Source organism: Barbus barbus, assembly GCF_936440315.1.
Source record: "Barbus barbus genome assembly, chromosome: 43".
In the NCBI taxonomy this organism is placed as follows: Eukaryota; Metazoa; Chordata; class Actinopteri; order Cypriniformes; family Cyprinidae; genus Barbus; species Barbus barbus.
In genome coordinates, this window is record NC_136721.1 from 10,828,527 (window position 1) to 10,849,283 (window position 20,757).

Below are 20,757 nucleotides of genomic sequence, written 5' to 3' on the forward strand. Positions count from 1 at the left end.
ATTTATGTATTTAATTATTTAATTATGTATTTAACGATTTATTTATATATTTCAACATTTATTTAATTATTTAATTTTGAGTAATTTGGCCCTCCATATAGAAATCCCTTTTTTACAGGGAAAAAAGAGTGACTTGATGAAAAACTTGTTTAAAATAAAAAAATATTCAGTGAATAATATTCATAAAACAATAAAAATAAAATATTCAGACTTTTGAATAAAATATTCACAGTCAGCTGTTTTGTTTTTATTTTTTGCTTTTTAAAGCATCTTAGATCAGTAAGTTCATACAATGGTTTTGTCATGCCATCAGTAAACTATATTAGTTTACTTGTGATTGATTACACTGATACTCTTCTTTTTTTTTTATTGGTATTCTAAGTGTCTGTGTTCTGTATTGTGTTACATTGATGGAGAAAAATTAACAGTGCTTGGTATCACCTTACAAATGATTCCTTCATGCTGACGATTTCTGAATGCCAATAGGATAACAGGGTCAATTGATCCATACATCCCTTGGATTCCTGCTGGAATGGATTCTATGAATTGGAGGTTTTTACCAATTGGACATGGTCCAATGGAACAGGATATGGAATTGACATATATAGTCACCAAAAGCAGACCTAAAATCCAATAAGTATGTCAGCAGTGTTACAAGCAGATTATTGACATGAGCCATTTCTCTTGTTTAATATTGAATATGGCTTCATGAATGACGAGCCTCTGTCTGACCTGTGCTTTATGAGCTCATGCTGTTTAAGTATTTTTGTTGTGTAAGTATTTTGAGCTGCTTGCACCCGTGTATATACAGTGTTCTGAGCTGATATGAAAGGATGATGTCTTTAACCAGAGAGCTGATCTAAGGTGTCTTGAGTTCTGCAGTGACATCTGGAAACAAAGCCGTCGCTAGGTATTGAGTGAGTGGAATGAAATCGGATTGTTTTCCAAGAAGCGGTGAAGTGAATGACAACACGCACACATCCAAATAAAAAAGTAAATAACACATCTGAGTAATCTGGTTCATTAAATAGGCTTAGTTTCAGGGTATGCTGAGATATATCAACAGCATTTGTGGCATAATGCCGAACTACTACAAGAAAAAGTCAAAATGGGCAAAGCAGATTGTTAATGAGTTATTTATTTGGGATTAATTAACAACATGTATTGATTAATGACAACAAAGTTAAAATATGGATTTTTTATATAGACAAATTCAGAGACCAATTATTTTGTGATAGTGTCATATCAACATGTATAGTACTTACATGTTATGTTTATATTTATAATGCTATATTTAAAAAATCGCTATATTTAAAATCTATCGATCTATCTGGCTATCTAGCTATCTATAAATACATATACATTAATGAGAATTTATTATAATTGTAGAATAATATACTATAGTATATACTGTATATATAATAAATGACTGAATATTAAAATCAAATTTTTTATATTTTGATTATCTTCACAATTTTTTGCTTCTACTGGTCTATAAGTCAAGTCGTTGACCGTTACTTTTCTCATTCTGCATTATCTCCTTCTCTCTGTGTGGCCCATTCTTCCACTAGTGTCCAGACTTTAACAGCCACTCGCCTGCAGTCCTGGCAGCCACTCCCTCAATGTGACATGGTGGCAGGCCCTAAGGTGCTGGCTGCCGGTCCGACTCCTGATCGCTTCATTAGAGAGCAAACAAAGCGTGAATGTCTTGTAATTGTATAGCAGGTCCTGCCAGGCCTAAAAAAAGCAGAGACACCATATAATAAGATATTTAGAGGAGACTGAAAGGTCACCCCCTGTCCAGAAGCAGGAAGGGATGGAGTAATTGGAGGGGAGAAGGACGGTGCTCTGCGGTGAAATGTCAACACGAAGGAAGCCGAGGAGGAATCATAATCAGCGGCCTCCATCTCACGCACTTCCACATCCTTTAGACAACCACAGACTGAGACGTCACCCTGTTCTAGCTGCTGCTTTGGAGGATGCCACTCAGCCGGTGACACGGCAGAGTAGATGCTGACAGAATTAGGACGAATTTAAGGCGGGTTTCCAGCAGCTCATTGCAACTCATTCTCCTGCTTTTAGTTCACTGGCATTGATTGAGACTCACTGAGGGATGGATGGAATCGAACCTGCATGTTTAGTTCATCTCTGTAGGATTGCATACATACTCAAACTTAGGGAGTTTACACAACACTATTTTCAACTAAAAACAGACAACAACTTTTTATGCATTTTTCCTGTTCATGAAAACAGCATTTTGGGTGCCTGTAAATGCAAACTTTTGAAAGCAGATTTCAAAGTGCAGGTTTTTGACAAAGATAGTTAGCATGTAAACCATAAAAAACTTGAAATTATGAAAATGATGACATGCACATGCGCATTATGCATTTAGTCTATGTGTATGTGTGCAGGTGCCTAACAAAGTTTCTTAACAAAGTGGCATCGCCATCGCCTGGCATGCATAATATAACATTTTAGTTGTTTTCAGTGATCATCACTGTCACTTTTTAATCAGCCTCCAATCAGAGTGGAGGAGGGGGCGGGACAAATTCCACATCGACAAACCGTCACACCCTGCTTGTACAACAGCAACAGACGACAACAGGAAGCAAAACATCGGGGAAAAAATCATCTAAACAAGCACCGGAGCAAGTATTTTACATTGTGTCAAAATGTCATAAATAAACTATCTGCAAATCAGATACTAGTTACATTTCCGCAGATATTCCACATCATAGCAGCTAAAGGGCCAGATTTAGTAAACAGGGCAAATTAACATTAGAGTGCAATTCCATAAAAGCGTCGGGTGGGGAAAATTCTGCAGGTGATTTACTGACAATTGCACATTAAAGGACACAGACGCAGCCAGATCATCGCCATAATGACCAGCGCAATCTACCAAGAGCAGCGCAAATTACCGCCTGCTTTAAGACATGCTTTTTGGGGCATTAAATAATGGCACAAATACCAGTAATTTGACAATCGCAAACATTAGTAAATCGCATTGTGTGATTCATTTTAATACTCTCCCCCCATAAATTTTGCGTCTCAAAGGGAAATTCCTGCAAATGCATATTCAAGAAGTTCAAGCGCAAAAATAGCGGTGTCCACACCTTTTCAGCAATAATTCACTACGCATCTTTAGTAAATCCTGACAGTGCATTGGTGCAAACTGTTAATAAATCTGGCCCAAAGCGTCTTAACTTAAAAATTAAAAATAAAATAAATGCTGCGCCGCAGAAGCACTCACAGCTACGCATTTTAAACTAATAAAAAGTCGTACTGACCCTAAACTCTTGAATTGCAGATTATATCATATAATTTATAACAATAAATTATTCTAAATAATACTCTATATATTAATATAAAAATATTATTCTGAAATTTATATTACTCGTATATAAATTCTAATATTTTATTTTAATAATGTTTTAGCTCATAATAAACCATAAAATATATCAGTACTACTCATACGATACTATGTCAGTGTTTGTTACCCAGACAAGGGATGACTGGAGGATGATATGATCATCCTTCATAACGTTCGCTCCAGTGTTTACTACAATATCACATAGTCACCAAATGTACTCCTGATTTCATAGCACCACAAAGACAACTGGCCCGGATCAGCGCCAAATGTTGTGATTTCACAACGAGAACCATTCGGTTCCCTTGGTGGAAAAGAGTCTTTAGCCGCTAACCACCCTCAATCAAGTTTAACCAGGTGTTAAATGCGCTGAAATTATGCAATTGTTATTCTTTTCACGCATCCTTTCTGTGTGACTTGGGATCACTCTGGTGCAGTTGTTGTTGCGCTATTACCGCCTGTGCAAAGTATTTCTTTTACTAGATATATTGTGTATGATTTCTATTGATCTTGGCAGTGGTAACTCATCAAAGATGGAGAAAGGTGCTATAATTCACCATATGTACACACAGGCCATGTAGACAAGCACATTTTTGGCATTTTAAAGAGCTGATTCAAGAGTCTGGATCACAGTAGTGGAGTGATGCTGTAAAGTTCGCCAGTTCGCAGTTACCTTATTTGCATAATTCCTTTAATGAAAGGGCTGTAGACAGTGCATGCAAATAAATGGCATCAAAAAACAATGAGAGGATATTTGAAGTTTTTTTTATTAGTTTTTAGTTTTAGCTTCATTTTACTCTGTAAATATTAGAAATCTAGACATGTCTTATGTTCCTGTGTGTGTAATAGCACTATGAAGTTATTTCTGACAAAAATGCAGGATGGCTTCAGGTAATATTTGATTTTTTCAAAGTGACCTGCTCAGCCACATTAAACAGTGTGCACTTTGTTTAGGCTTTTCTGTTTTTGTAGGTTTGTGTAAATTGGAAGACTGCTGAAGATCAGTCTGACATGTCGCACATTAAAGACTGCCACTTTTTTTCTATACCGCACACACTTGTGACAAAAAAATAACAGCCAGCAAACAAGAGCTGTGATTACCCAGTTTGCAAAGGCAAAAAGCAGACTGAGCAACAACCAAATGAATGATATTTATATACAGAGCACTAAAGTCCGACTGCTTTCATTTATTTATTTCTTCTCAGCTAGTGCCGGGAGGCAAGTAATTACACAGAGTGTCTGAAAACATCCAAAAGCCCCTCAGTGAGCCGCCTTTCAGAACGCCTGATTTTCTGAAGGAGGTTTGGCTTGTGTACAACATTAGTTATGCAGCAGAGAGTTCAGAGGTAATAATGGGGCACTTTAGTAGGCTGAAAAATTAATTATGTTTCTAATGCAAATATCACATAGTGAATCAGTGTCTGTAAGGTTCAAATTTATTCATTGTTTTTTTTTTATAAATTTGCATTTTTATTTTGCACTCCACTGTGATGTAACCCTGTTCCCCTCACACACACACACAACGCGTTACACGCAAAACTCCACATTTGAACAGTCAAAAGCAAATACTTGAACTAATAACAAAACATACTTACAGTCGCTGATTCAGAAGCACCAGATTGTCATAGCAAAGTCGGAATTGACCCTTTTGTTTTAGAAATAGCCTTCGTGCATAGCCAGCCTTGTACTCTTCTAGGTTCTAGGTTCATGTCTCCCTGACATGACTGCATCAACACTAACTGCGGTTACTGAAACCACGCCTTCTTTCCTCGCGTGAACATTTGGGGCGACATTACGCAAATATTTCCACATCGTGATGTAGACATGTGGGGGTATGTTTGAATGAGCCGTTTGAGGGGGGGGTGTTGCACCTTGATTGATCTCAGCTATGCATGAACAGCTTGTAACACTTAAAAGAGAAAGGAAAACTTGAAATCGCATCATATGACCCCTTTAATAATTAGCTTTTTAAATTTTACTTATTTTGCTGCGAACACTGTTTTGATTTGTTGTGAAACCCTACTGCGAAGGTTTGTGTGTAAATTCCTTGTATTGAGCAGCTATATTTGACACAAGCACTCCCGCTCCGCCAATTATCAGATTTGGCATCTGCATTTGCCGTGGCCTTTACTGACCTTTGGGCGACCTGTCATGAGCGTGAGTAGTCTGATGTAGGGATATGATTTCTCCCTCATTAAATCACACCGACTGAAATGTTCCTGAGGCACAACCCAGCATTTGGGCCTTTAAACCATTACATGTTCAAATACGGTGCTTTCCAATTCAAAATGCTATGCGAGTCTAGCTGGTTTCTTACTGGCCCAAGTTAACTGAGCCAGTTCCCAAGTCTCTATAGGGCTTTTCACACTGCATTTAACCCTGGATGATGTCTTTTTCAACCCTGGTCCAAGGCCGCTTTTAAACTTTGAAGCAATTTTTCACACTTGTAATGTTAAAAAAGGGTTTGCACCACTTATACACTGGGTTATAAATCTCAGCTCCAGAGCAACAGTGTTTACCACATTAAATATTCATATGCTTTGTACAGAGACTTTCATGTGCTGTTTTTGGTGTCAGCAGCCTGAGAGAAAAATGAAAATGTTGGTGGCGGGAAAACACTTTAACTGGTTAGGTCTCTCATTCAGTGTAAATTTATGGGATTTTTTGCATATTTCATCATCCACCAGGTGAAACAAACAAACAAACATCTGTTGTATCTACACCATCTGGATCTCTCTGTATTGACACCCATTCAAAATTTATAGTTTATTCTGACGGAATGAAATATTTATGATTTATATGTCGATTTCCAATAAATGTATGACAGTATGTTGCTTTAACGGCAACTGTTCTTTTTTCGGAGGGATCTTAAAGGGGATAGTTCTCCCAGTAATGAAAACTCTGTCACCTTCCACTTGTTCCAAAACTATGAGTTTCTTTGCATTAGAAGATATTTTGAAGAATAATGGTAACCAAACAGTTGACAATAGCCATTGACTTCCATTGAGTATGGAAAAAATATAATATGGAAGTCAATGGCTACCATCAGCTGTTTGGTTACCAACATTCTTCAGAATATTGTTTGTGCTCAACAGAAGAAAGAAACTCATACAGGTTTGGAACAACCTGTGAGTAAATGATGACAGAATTTTACATTTTGGGTGAACGAACCATTTAAAAGCATTACATTGACTGTTTGAATGTTGCCAACAGTTGAGCTGAATGGGAATGTTAAAGGGATAGTTCAGCCAAAAATGAAAATTGTCATAATTACTCACCCTCATGTCGTTCCAAACTTGTAAGGTCTTTGTTCATCTTCGGAACACAAATTAAGACATTATTGATGAAATGTCCTTACTACCTTTCTGGGCCCAGAATATGGTAGATTCTGTCTATGCAGGTTCAGAATGTCTCGGATTTCATTAAAAAATTAAATCTCAATTTGTGTATTAAGGTATCCTTCTCCAGGTATTATAAATCTTTACAACTGTTCAATACTGGACAAGTCACATAAAGCCAACAGAAAAGTGCACAGCAGTATCAATCCTAGGTTTTTTAGTTTTCACACATTGAATAGTCCACCACTGTGCAGGTCACTACCGTGAGGAGAAGAGGTGATGAATAGGCATCGCTCATAAAAACCGTACGTTTGCGTGGGGGTGGTTTTCACAGAATCTTTTTTTTCATGTGGTCTTCTTCTATTTTTGCTTGTTTTACTCTTTCTCTCTGTCTCTCTTATTCAGCCCATAGCCATATTTGTTGAGTGCTGGCACACCAGATAAATTAGCTTCCACAGGCAAAACACACTGTATAAGCTTGTGCTGGATTTTTTTTTAAAGATTGGTCCTCCCCTGCTGCTCAGTTTGGAGGTGTTAGAGCACCATACGTGGTTCATTCGTAGAATTACATGCACAATTTCTCATGAATCCAGAGTAAGGACTTTTCATTCAATTTCATGATTGAAACTTGTTAACGGTAACAGTCTTTTTCCAAGGGAGTGAATTCATTTGCTTTTTTTCCCCCACTCTCTCACTCTCTTTATTCTGGTATGCACGCTAATGTTGTACGTCTCATTTTTTATATTCTGTCCTTTGGCTTAGAGCGTTTATTTTCTCTTGAACAAATCACCAGCTGTTTTTTTTTTTTTTTATTGAGCTGGCTCAATCAAGAGAAGATAAATTCATTAAAAAATGTTTTGTATGTCAATGCAAATTTTATTATTTTTGCTCATGTGTTTGTAGTTATCAAGCTCAGAATTAAAGTAGAACATGCTTTCATCAGTGCTTCTAGGTCACAAGGACTGTCTTTTTTTGTTAAATATTCTATGCAAATACACAGCTAATCCTTTTTCAGTGTTATTTTCATAGTTCATTTAATGTGTTAATTTAGCACAATTAAATAAAAATTAACGTGTTTACTTAAACATTTAGTTACTTTGACAAAATACCGCCTCTGAAAAAATGTTAACATATTTTACACTTTCTTTTTTTCCCTTGTACAGTCATAAAATTACATTAAATCATATGTAAATTTACCAGGATTTCTGCATTAATTGGTCATTAATTGGGATCTGACCAACTAATTTATGACAATAGACACCGCTGCTTAAGCAAATAACATTCAAACAATGATATATCTTTATGGTTTTATTGTGCATTGTAAACATTTACAGTGCAGGGTACACTCTCAGAAATAAAGGTACAAAAGCTGTCACTGGGGCGGTACCTTTTCAAAAGGTACACTTTTGTGCCTATTAGGTTCAAATATGTGCATTTTAAGTACTAATATGTACCTTTAAGGTACCAAAATGGACCCTTTAGGTACAAACATGTACCTTTTGAAAAGGTACTGCCCCAGTGACAGCTTTTGTACCTTCATTTCTGAGAGTGTAGGGAAAAATATGTGAATTTGTGGCCGCTGGTATCAGGGTATTTTTTTTTTTTATTTAACTTAAGGGTTTGTTACAACTGCTTGCTGACCTCAACCCAATTGAGATGCTGTGGCATGACCTCAAGAGAGCGATTCACACCAGACACCATAAAAATACTGCAGAACTGGAACTTTTTTGTAAAGAGGAACAGCGCAAACATTCTCTCGACCGTTCTGGAGATCTCATCCCCAATTACTGAAATGCTTGGAGGTTATTGTTGCCAAAGATGTGTCAAGTTATTAAGCCACCCTGCAGTTTGCTTTTATTCAGATCAAATAACCAATTTATGCAGACAAACAGGACCATTTTTTGTTTCTTGATATTGAAGAAAAGACAGAACTAAAAGCAAACATACAATATATATATATATATATAGATATATATATATATATAGATATATATATATATATATATATATATATATATATATATATATATATATATATATATATATATATATATATATATATATATATATATATATATATATATATATATATATATATATATAGATATATATATAGATATATACATACATACAGTCCCTTCCATAAGTATTGGAACAGTCAAGACAAAATTGCTCTGTTGGCTGTGGAGTCGAGACATTTGCAAATATGATTAAAAGATGAATATGAGACAAAAATACAGAATATCACATTTTATTATTAGCCGTTTCAACACATACATGTTTTACCAAATAAAAAGAACAGCACTTTTAGAGTTCATCCCACTCATTGATGTGAGCATAAGTATTGGGACAGTTGAACATAAGGCAGAAATAAAAGATTAAAAGCTATTATTTAGTTGCAGATCCCTTGAACACAATCACAGCAGTGAGTCTGTGACCCATAGACATCACCAGACTCTTGGTCTCATCCTTTGAAATACTTTTCCCAGACTTTAATGCAGCCAATTCCAATTGTTGCTTGTTTTGGGGAGTTTCTGCCTTTACTCTCCTCTTCAGCTGGTGAAATTCATGTTCAATCAGATTTAAATCTGGAGATTGACTTGGACAATCTAAGACTTTCCATTTCTTTGCCCTTATAAATTCCTTGACTGAACTGGCAGGGTGTTTTGGGTCATTGTCCTGATGCAATATGAAGCACTTCCCAATGAATCTGGTGGCATTTTCTTGAATATTGGTAGGAAAGATGGTTTTATACCCTTCCAAATTTATTCTGCTACTATCATCATACATTAAGTCATCAGTAAAGTTGAGAGGGCCTGTTCCAGAGGCAGCCATGCATGCCCATGCCATGACAACACCTCCACGCTTTACAGATGAGGCTGTATGCTTGGGATCATTTGCAGTTCCCTTTTTTTCTCCACATTTTTGCTTTCCCATCACTTAGATAAAGGTTCATCTTTGTCTCATCAGTCCATAAACACAGTTCCAAAACACTGGCTCACCTTTGTGCTTTTTTGCAAACTCTAATCTTGCCTTTCTGTTTTTGGAGCTGGTCAGAGGTTTGCATCTTGCTGTGTAGCATCTGTAATTCTGTGTCAAAGTCTCCTGAGGACAGTAGATTGTCAGAGCATCACCCCAGCTTTCTGGAAGTTGTTGGGGATTTTAAAGACACGTCTTTTATGGTTCATTTTCACAGCTTTTATGATTTGTCTGTCATCAGCTACTGTTGTTTTCTCAGCCGATTAGGTCGTTGTTGGTTGCTGGTGTCGCTGGTGGTTTTCAAACTCTTGATTTCTCCATGCCCTTCGTTTTTGCTAAAGCTCTAATTAACTTCCTCTTTTCTTTTAGCATCCAAATTGCTTGCTTTTCTCTCAAAGTCAGCTTCCTCATCTTCATCCTGGTTTTTGTGTGTCATCATCGATTGCTGGATTCAGAATACAGAAGTAATGGATATAACTGAGACGACACATTCCCTGCTTTTAATAGCTAAATAATTAATGCAACAGGACACAGCCGATCACTTAGAAAGACCTGTGAGGCAACTGCTCCAATACTTATGCTCACATCAGATAGAGGGATGAAACTCTAAAAGTGCTGAACTTCTTAGCTGGTAAAACATCTGTGTGTTGAATCACCCAATAATAAAATGTGACATTCTGTAGTTTTGTCTCAAATTCACCTTTTTGTTCTCAAATTCATCATATTTGTAAATGTCTTGACTCCACAGCCAACAAAGCAATTTTGTCTTTACTGTTCCAATACTTTTGGAGGGCACTGTGTGTGTGTGTATATATATATATATATATATGCATTTATTTGATAGAATAAAAACACAAAATACAGTTTAAAAAGTAACATTGTGAAATATTATTGCAATTTTAAAATAAAGTTGAATACATTTTAAAATATAATTTATTCCTGTAATGCAAAGCTGTATTTTCAAAATCATTACTTCAGTCTTCAGTGTCACATGGTCCTTCAGAAATCTTTCTAATATGCTGTCTTGGTGCTCAAGAAACATTTTATTATTATTATTATTATAAATGTTGAAAGCTGTTTTAATATTTTTGTGGAAACAGTATAGATTCTTTCATGAATAGAAAGATCAAATAACAACCTTGATTTGAAATAGAAATCTTATGTAACATTATATGTCTTTGCTGTCACTTTTGATCAATTTATTGCATCTTTGCTGAATAAAAGAGCCAACAATGCATTTTACAAACCTTTGACCTTTCTTTTTTTTTTTTTAGCTTTTTCACTGCTGTTTTTTGAAGTCACCTATACCCTTGACATTCGCCAGTCAGCCTCCAATGTCATCTGGTGAGCGGCAGTTCTAGAATGTGCTGCTCTGTTGGCTACGCATCATTTCCTCCTACAAAAACATGATAATGAGGCACACACATGCCCGCTCTCGCATACACCTAACGACCCACTCCCTGAGCGAGTCACATTGACTACAGTGCTGCTGATGGCACCAAGTCAAAACTTTGGAAATGTGATAAAGCCTCCAAAATGGCACGTCAGCAGAGCAGCGGTGGATGCGTAGCATCTGATGTTTGCCGAAGGGCTTTTATTGTGAGTACATTTAGAGCCCAAGAGCAAAAGGTTCGTTCTGATTTAGTGAAATGCTTGCCCTTGCCCAGTTTTTAGAAAAATATGTTGCGGTGAAATGCTCCTGGAAGGACTTGAGAGTGAGTAAAAAATGAAACAATGACATGGCTTTCATTTTTAGCTCAAGTGTTTTTTAGTCAAAATTGTCAACCTTTTGCCTCTTATTTCAACCTGTGCCTCTCTATTTCCCAGAAACACTTTTTCAAATTCAAACCCCCTAATTCAGTTCTCTTTCTTCCCCCATGCATGAATTTTCCTACAGACTGTGAGAGAGAAAAAAAAAAAGACAACTTGCATGCTTTTCTCACCTACAGAAGTTCATTTGCTGTAAAACAGGTGCTTTATTGGTGTGAAGCAACCACAAATTGTGTGCAGACACTCCAAAGAGCTATAAAACTCGTTCGTTGGCTTTCATTCATTTCTTATCTCCTCTCTCTGAAGGAGAGGAAAGCATAAACATGCCATTCATTCCCTTTCTATTACGTCACTATCATTAATAGCTATTGAAGGCTTCATGCCCTATCCCTGTTTTTCTGGTCCGCAGCCCTCACGTAAAGGGTAAAGCGTTCACTAAATATTGAGATAAATATAATTCCCGTGTGGCCTTATGTGCTATTGAAAACATCGCCAATAAAAGTCTCCTGCCAATAAACTTGTTTGTGCCATCAGATAGAGTACAGCTTTTCTCATGAACAAAATAAGACATTTATTCTTAAAGAGATGTGTTAAAATGAACATTTTGTCTCTTATTCTGCTTACCCTTTTGTCATTTGAATCTTGTTTGACTTACTTCAAGTACATATTCTAACATTTTGGACCATATATAAACATTTATTAATTTAAGAGTGTGTGTAAACATTTATGTATAAATATGTATACACTCTAAAAAAAAATGCAGGGTTGTTTCAACCCAACTTTGTGCCAAATCTGGACTAACCAATTTTTGGGTTAAAAACTGAATTAAAATCCAAATGAAAATTAATTAATTCAAATTTAACCCAACAGTTGATTTGCAGATGTTTGCATATTTGTATTTTCTTATAAACAACACAATTACAGTTCAGTGCAAATAATTAAATTTGCCTTTGGAAGCAATTTAACTCATGTCTATCATCTTTGTGAACGCTATTAATAAATTGTGTTTTACCTTAGTAACATTGCATTGCTTTGACTGTCAGGATATTGTAACATAGCTGATCTCTGAGCTGCTTTCGGGAGCTGCTGTTATTCCACGTTTCCATTGTGAAGAAACAGTGTCAAATTGTGAAAATTGGGCATGTTGTGATGAGCCAAAAAAAACCAACAAAAAAAATAATTTAGTTGTGAATTAATTTCAGTGTCTTTTTGCAGACAGAGGAGAATGAAAGGGCAAAATCAAACACTAACAATGTTCATATTATGTTTTTGTACAATATATTATTGCCATCATTTGTTTGATGTAGCATAATTGGATGTATTCATCCCTGTATTGCAGGGTTCAGAAGGAGGCATATGTCGTCAGCGTACTCGAAGAGGTTGTAAACAATGTCCAAACACAGCATGAACAGGCAGTAAAATGTTGCATCAGCTCTGATATGCCATCGGCAGTTTCATCCAGGCACATCTCGGTTACGGTTATGTGCCATTTGCTCAGAGAGTTGTGGGAAGAATTTAATTGATGTTTGTGTTTTCCAAATAAGATGTGACTCGCTGTAATGTAGGTGCGCTTTATTTCCCTTAATTTTATGTCTGCTTTGTGTTCATTTATCTCTATCATTTAATGAATATGGATATAGATAGTTTATGAACAAAGGGTTATCTAAGGCTAATATGGGCGTCACTCTTTTTCCACATTACAGATCGCATGCTCAAATGAGCCAGTTTCTTGCATTAAATTAATTTCGATCCATCTGTTTTATAGCAGAGGAGAGCTCTCTCTCGTTTTAGCTCCTCTTTTTTCTTCTTTTTTTTTTACAAAGTTTTTTTAAATTTTGTTTGTCATGTTTATTAATTTTAGTATGACTGACATGACATATAATTAGTCAAGAAAAATATAATTTTCAGTTGATGACAAAATGGACAACGCTTTAAATATTCGAACATTTTTTTTTGTTGTGTTTAAAGAAATGAATAGATTAAAGTGTAACTTCGCTATTTTTCAACCTGCTCTGTATTGTTACAATGCTGGTAGTAGACGTAAATCTCCTGTTATCTGAACTGAGAAATTAATGTTTATTTGTCAGCAATAGCAAAACTTTTGACAAACTTTTTAGCTCCCGGGGGTATTTTTTTTTATCCCCACCCACAGACAGTTAGAATGATGATCTGAAGTGTCACTCTAACACAGTTATTGTAAAAGTATATTTATCACAGGAAATCGTATTGCACTTTGTCTACTCTTTAAAAGGCATCATGGCTAAAATAACATTATGGCAGCCTTTTAGCTGGACACAGCTTTTAGGGGTTTGGCAAGAGGTTTTCACCATTCCTCTTCCAAATTTACTGACAGAGTGGCAGATTATTTCAGTTTTTCCCCTTTATTTCACCTACAGTATTGCACTGTTTGCGGTAATCCCGTTTGAAATGGAGACTACAATCAATATTTTTTTTTTCATATTTTCCATCACAGTTTTCTCTCAATATTTACAATTCTTTGCGGCCTTTAGCCACTTCCTGCAATGATATGGAAACCCCCCAAAAAACTCACTCCCACTAAACATTTAGTCTTTCAATTCTTGGACCAGGGAAGAACACAAGTCAATACCATTGTGACTAAAAGTTTACTAAAAAGTATTTTCTACTCGAGTAACAAGGTGGTATTTGACTCTGGTCAAGTATGAGCAGACTGGAAGTGGTCTTGCACGGTAACATGCCCAGTGCATTAGTCAGGTTTGATGATGACATTTATAATGTTTCAAAATATTGTAGTAACTTTAGAACTATTACTTTAATTTGAGTTTTTAGGGAATCTATTCTTAAGATTCGATATTTATATGATTAATTGATATTAATCAAAATGTCTTATGAGATATGGTTAATCTTATTAACCATACCTCATTAACGACTTGTCCAGCAAGCATTAAACCAGTATGCCTTAACAGTTCAGATTAATTCCGTGGCCACAGTAATACTGAATTGATTAGGTAATGTTGATATTAGGTCATTTTAGCATGGGTAAAATTAGCATAGGTAACGCGATCTTTTGGCAAATAGTTTCAGACTCGAAAAATCACATAGCAACAGACAAGAGATTTCTTAATAGAATCAAAGTTTATTTCACTACTCTAACACAATACTAAGCTAAATAACACAAAACAGAATACGTAAACACACACACACGCACAATTTTTTTGATCTGAAGAGAGTTTTAGGTTCTAATGCTCGTTTTCAAGAATGCTCTAATTTCAACCTGAGGGAGTCACAAGCAAAGAACTTCACTATCTTTACTCTTAAAGATGAATGCAACCAGTTTCCAGCAGAATTAGGAAGGATTGTTTGATTTTACTGAGTTTCATCTGAGTTTCCGTTCCTTTGCTGTTCCGAGGGAATCCCGGTTTGGATTGGCGGTTGATGTGTCGCTGTCACTGAGGAACCCCTCTCGCAATTGGTTGGTTCCTCTGTGAAGTGATGACACTCTCAGGAAGTTCGTTTCAGTTTTCGGCTTCAGGTGTTAAAGTTTCTTTAGAAGTTTGACTGAGTCTTGATCATCTTGTTCAATGCTCGGCCATGATGTTAATGGCAAGAAGCGCTTAACAGCGCGATCAGAGCAGGAACCGAAGTTTCAGACAGTGTGTGAGCAAGCAGAGAGAGCGAGACACACAGCTGGGCATCTGTCTTTAACGGGCTGATTTGGGATCCACCCACGGGCGACTGACCCAATCAGATTCTTCCTGTGGGGCGGAGCCCCGCCCTGCACGGCTTCTTTACGTGCATACATTATCTGTTCAGTTATTTTATCACATGAAGAAACTATTGACAGCAGATTTCTATTCGTGTTGTAATCCTACATTATGATGAGAAAAGTCAACTTTCATCCACACCAGATTATTGCTGACGAAATCAGCTCTTGTTCAACATCAAACATTAGGTATTTAGCATACACAAAGTACATACCTTAATTTTATATACTCACATGGGTTAATACATCGATTAAACAATCCTAAATTCGAAATAAATCACACCAAGCATGTGAAACTAAACAATAGTGATCGTGAGACATTGAAAGATTACAACAATACCATAGATTCCAATAACACAGCAAGCTTATAAATGACATGAAATACAACCTTAATATATATTGTAAATATATTATATATATATTCAAGATTCAAGAGTTTTATTCGTCACATACACAATTATACAGAGTATAACCAGCAGTGAAATGTAGGTATATTGTTTCTGAGTATATTACTTCAAGAGCAGCAACAATTATAATTTGTTCTTTTTGCAATCCTTAAGCAATATTTGAGTCTCTTTGTCTGTTAGAGAAAGAAAAAGCGCGTTTAGTTTGGAATGTGAAGAGGGCAGAGGAGAGTTGTTCGAGGTCATGAAAATATCACGTTTGGGGAGACCTGGAGATTTTCTTAGCTCGGACGTCGGTCGTAAAACTGATACCATCAGTTGAATTACTGCGTTAATGGTCAAGAAATCAGGGAGGGTTTGTGCTGGAGTCTCTCCAGATGACAAGGTCTTTGCCCTGTTCGACTTTATTTATAGTAACCGGTCACGAACATTGAAGGTTCTGTTCTTTAAAGACATCCAGATGTTCTTCTCAAATATATTTCCTGTTTTTATGGTCTCTGGAGATAAGACGATGGTTATCCTCTTAGACAGGGAGGCGTCATTAGGCTTGGTCCCTTTTGGACCGAAAGGAGGGTATCGTCTAAGTTTTCTCTTTTGGTATGCATGAGTCTCTAATTGTTTGAGTCTTGGTTCAATAAGACTCTACAATATTTAGGATTTAGATTTCAAATAAATGTTTTTTAAAACTTTCTATCAACTTTCATTTAAAAAAATGGTTTCCAAAAACACATTAACCAGCACAACTGCTTTAGAATTAATAATATATAATATCTAAAATGTAAACGAATGACATATTAACAATTTAACAAATAAACAAATGTTTACACACTTTAATTTTATTTATAATAAATGAATTCCACACCTGTAACAAATTCAAAATTCGCCGCCTCAAGAAGCTTTACGATTTTGTCAACAACATACTCTGATTTGAATCAATTCTTTTTACATTTCTCAACATTATTAGTGCATTTTTCTAGTCATATTTTGATCAGCAGTATGTATTTGATTAAAAGTATTTGATTTTCGCCTCGAGTTCTTTTCGTCTTGTCTTTTTTAAGTCAGTGAACATTTTGTTAGTATTCCTGTTGGCAAGGCTAATGCTGCATCTGCCCTAACATGCAGAGCAACAGAAACACACATGCTCCACTGACTGAGACAATTATACTGAACAGTATCATCCATGAAACAAATAATCACCTCAAACCATCTCAAATCACGTCAACGAACACATACGTACACAACCATCTGAGAATCCTGCTAAAAAACCTCAGGCCAAACTCTACCAAAACAAACGGTGCTATAGAAATGCTGCATTTCTCACCTAAATGATGTGTTACGATTCAGCAGCAGCCCATAGCACCTGCATCCTCTCTCTGTGCAACCTCCCCCCACCCCGCCTCTGGCCCAGGGCGGCTTTAAATTTAAATTTAAATGCCCTCACTCAAGCATCCATCTATCTCTCTGAGGCTCTGTGGTGGTGCCAGCTTCACTTGTTGAGCGCTGGCTATCTCTCTCTCGCTGCGGTCCGGGTCTGGTTCAAACTCTGACACCTTTCTGGCTGCCGCGTGACTGATTGCCCTTAGTCTATTTTGGAGAGTTACCAGCGGGTATGATGAAGGGTTATTTGCGTGTGTGTGTGAGCTCTCGTGACCGTTCCTGTGCCTGGCAGCACGGATAAGAGCCGAACACGGGTGTTGTTGTCAGGTCCGAAACAATACCTCTTTTGCACACAAACAAGAGGCCGTTTGATAGCCGTTTGTCTTTGCTAGCTCAAGAACAGAGGTGTGCGGTAAACACGCTCTCTGATTGCCTATATTTCACGGCTTGCGGGGAAAACAACAGCAGCAGTCTTTCATGGTTTCCCTCAGCAAGGTGCAACAGAACAGACGCCATGTGCTGTAGGAGAGGGGACCCTGGGCAATCCCACCTTCTTTGCTTGTCTTGTGTGAATAGCGGGGACAGCAATCATTCCTCCAGGTCTCCTTCAGGCAGTGACAGCCTGTCCAGGTTTGGGAGTGCGCTGGGACTTGGGCGGCACACGGGTTGCATGCTAAGCAGCTTTTCCACAGCCCTTTGTGTTCCGCCCTGCGCCTCTGCACTGTGTAATGACTCATTTTACACCCAGTTCCACTAGCCGAATAAGGGCTGGAAGCAATGCATTTGTCTCTCTCTCTCTCTCTCTCTCTCGCTCTCTCTCTTCTGTTGACTCGTGCACCATTCAAAACTGAATTAGGAATGCCTTTTTAAATTCATGAAAACATAATAATTTTATCATACACACAATAATATTAATAATTGATGTTTGGAAAAAATACACGCACTGTATATGTCCTCTATATAAATATAGACACACACATATATACACACACACACATGTATTTTAATAGAAATTTCAATAATTCAGTACTTAAACTATATTAATTTATAATGTTACCAAAAGAAGTGTATTTGAAATAAATGCTGTTCTTATGAACTTTATATTCATATAAGAATATATGTATAGTGCTGTCAACTGAAAAAAATTCAGGACACAAATAAATCAGCTAAAATTGTACTAAGGATATGTATACACAGCATAAAGCCTTACTACTATTAGTACAGCAGGGAGACTGTGCCAAATTAGTCATTTTCAAGCTGTTGTGGTCGTGCCATGACAGCGGTCGTGTCCATTGTAGACTATCCTTCACAGTGTTGCCAAGTCCGCTGTTTTCCCATGGAATTGGGCTACTTTATCACTGTTGCCACGGGGTCCGCAGGTTGAAGAAGCGAACCCCATTAATGTGTATTTTAGTCCCCGGAACACAGTTTTTTTTACTGGGGGACCCCCTTGTAACGCAGTTAGTTTGGGCTAGTTTTGGGCTAGTTTGGAGTAGCAATTGGGCGGGTTTTGTTGTGAAAACCTGGCAACCCTTTCTGTCAAAAATGCATTGGCATCATCTATATTAAAGAGAAAATGATCACTTCATCCGATGTTTAAGTGAATAAAATAGCCTTAACAGCCTTACGTACTGGAGTTCCACAACTACTGACTTTGTTCTCTCTCACCGGACTTGTGTGTGTGTAGGTGATGTAAAAGAGGCAAGCAGGCTTTTGGACCAAAGCACTGTGAGGCAAGGGAGCGGGAGACTCAAAATGTTTCTAAACTTAAAATGTATTATTTATGTTTTATTACTTACACAGTTATTTAAAGTGTAAAATATTGTTATGTACAATACACAGCATGGTTAATTATATTTTAAGAGGGGACAACCCTCAGATAGGGGGGTCCTGTCACCCCTGATCCCCCCAGGAGTTCTTGAGAAAGACAGTCTTTTCTGCTTGCTGCAATAAATCGCTATTTTTTTGCACTAAACAAGTGAATGTTTTCAGATGTTTTCAGAGATGCTTGACAAGCTGTTATAGAATATTATTTGAATGAAAACCTAATTTTGACAAACAAAAAAAAAAACTCACATTCAAACTATTTCGAATTTCCTGAAAACATCCCAGCCTGACATCCGATGGGTTTTCCCAGATCACATCACATAAACACACATTAAAAACATTAATACTGTGAAATATTACAATTTAAAATTATCGTAAAAGATTCCTATTTTAATATATTTTAAAAGGTGTGGCAATCAATGTATATGAGATCCGTGCTGGCAAAATGAGTCGGAATAAGCACATTTTCAAAAATTCAATTTCGCATTGCCCATTAATATACCTTCAAAATGATACATGGCTTGTTGGAATCTGACAAAAAAATGACTGAGCGACAGCCCTTTGAAGGCAATAGAGTCAGCAGAGCTGATTTTGAGAAAAATTGAGTTAAAGTTTTCTTACGATTTCAACGCAAAATCATCAAGCAACATTGCATATTTTCCTTCAGTTCTTTTTAAAATAATAACTACTATATTATTAATCATTATGTAGCTATTTTTAATTTTTGTCTTTGTTATTAAAAATAAGAAAGCTGCAAAGTAGTTTAATCAAGAGCAGTGAGTGATTCCATCTTTTCTTTTAATGTTTGATTAAAAGACAGATCTATATTTAGACCTACTGTAATGCATGGATCTAATATAATGTTACACATCAGATTTTTCCCCAAGACATGACAGATTATGTTTGTGTGAATCTCACCAAGACATATTTTGCAAAAATATGCTCGCAGAGAGGCGCATCTAAAGCACACGCTTTGAAAATGTCAGTCAATGCAATCATTTTGTTTTCATCAGCATGGGTTAAATCATATTTCACTTTTTTGGACTCATCTCATCAAGAATTCAATGTGAATATTCACAAAGCTGGAATGCTGCGCTTTGCAACAATAGACCTACAACTTGTGGTTAGAAGCAGCAGCAGTCGTCCAGAAGTGAGCAGAGAAAAATAAAGCATACAAATAAAGATCATTTTAGATGTTTACTTACTATTTGGAGCATTGGAATTGCTAGACGAGGGCTTAATGAACTATTTTTTGTAAAAACCTCAAAATCTAACAAAACATTTTTCACTTATTTTGCCTGTAGCTCAAAATGTGCGCATTCTGACTCATTTTGCCAGCATGGGTCACATGCAAGTCAATATTATAGCAAATGTTTGCAATACTAACTTGTGTAATCTTGTTGTCATGTTATGATGTGATGTTAATATTACCTAAATATGTTAATTTTCTTAACTAAAATAGTTAAGCATTTTATGGACTGTTGTGAGAATTTTTCATTTCCCAGAATGTCCTACTTTACTGCCAAGGTCTTCAGAATAATTAGTCAAAATTAATGATGCATTTATTTGTTTTGATAGTAATGGAATTCATTTAGTATAACTGTGGTGAATTAATTTTAATTACATCTCAGTAAATTGTTCTTCATGTCATTCCAGTTCAGCATCCTGTGGCATGGGGCCAATTTGATTCCCAGTCAAACTCATGAACTAAAGGAAGCCAGTTATGAATTTTGCCCAACCCTGTTGTCTACTTTTCTTCACCGTTTACAGTTCCCACACTCCTAATCTCTCTGCCTCTCCTCCCAAGAGACGACAGGACTCGCCTGCCAAAACGGCGAGCCTTAACATGCCAATTACTTACACGTTTGTAATATGTCGCAGCGATTGTCGAGCAAGATTGTCAGGCAAACGCGCACATGTTCGTGCATCATTATTGCACAAAAGAAGTTCTTG

The 20,757-nt window shown here is 36.6% G+C and overlaps 1 protein-coding gene across 1 annotated transcript in view; it reads left to right on the forward strand.

The window, feature by feature from the left end:
* Nucleotides 1–20,757, forward strand: part of nrxn2a (neurexin 2a) — a gene marked incomplete at its 5' end in the record, with an annotated part of 322,179 nt that overhangs the window by 123,938 nt on the left and 177,484 nt on the right. The window lies entirely within an intron of this gene.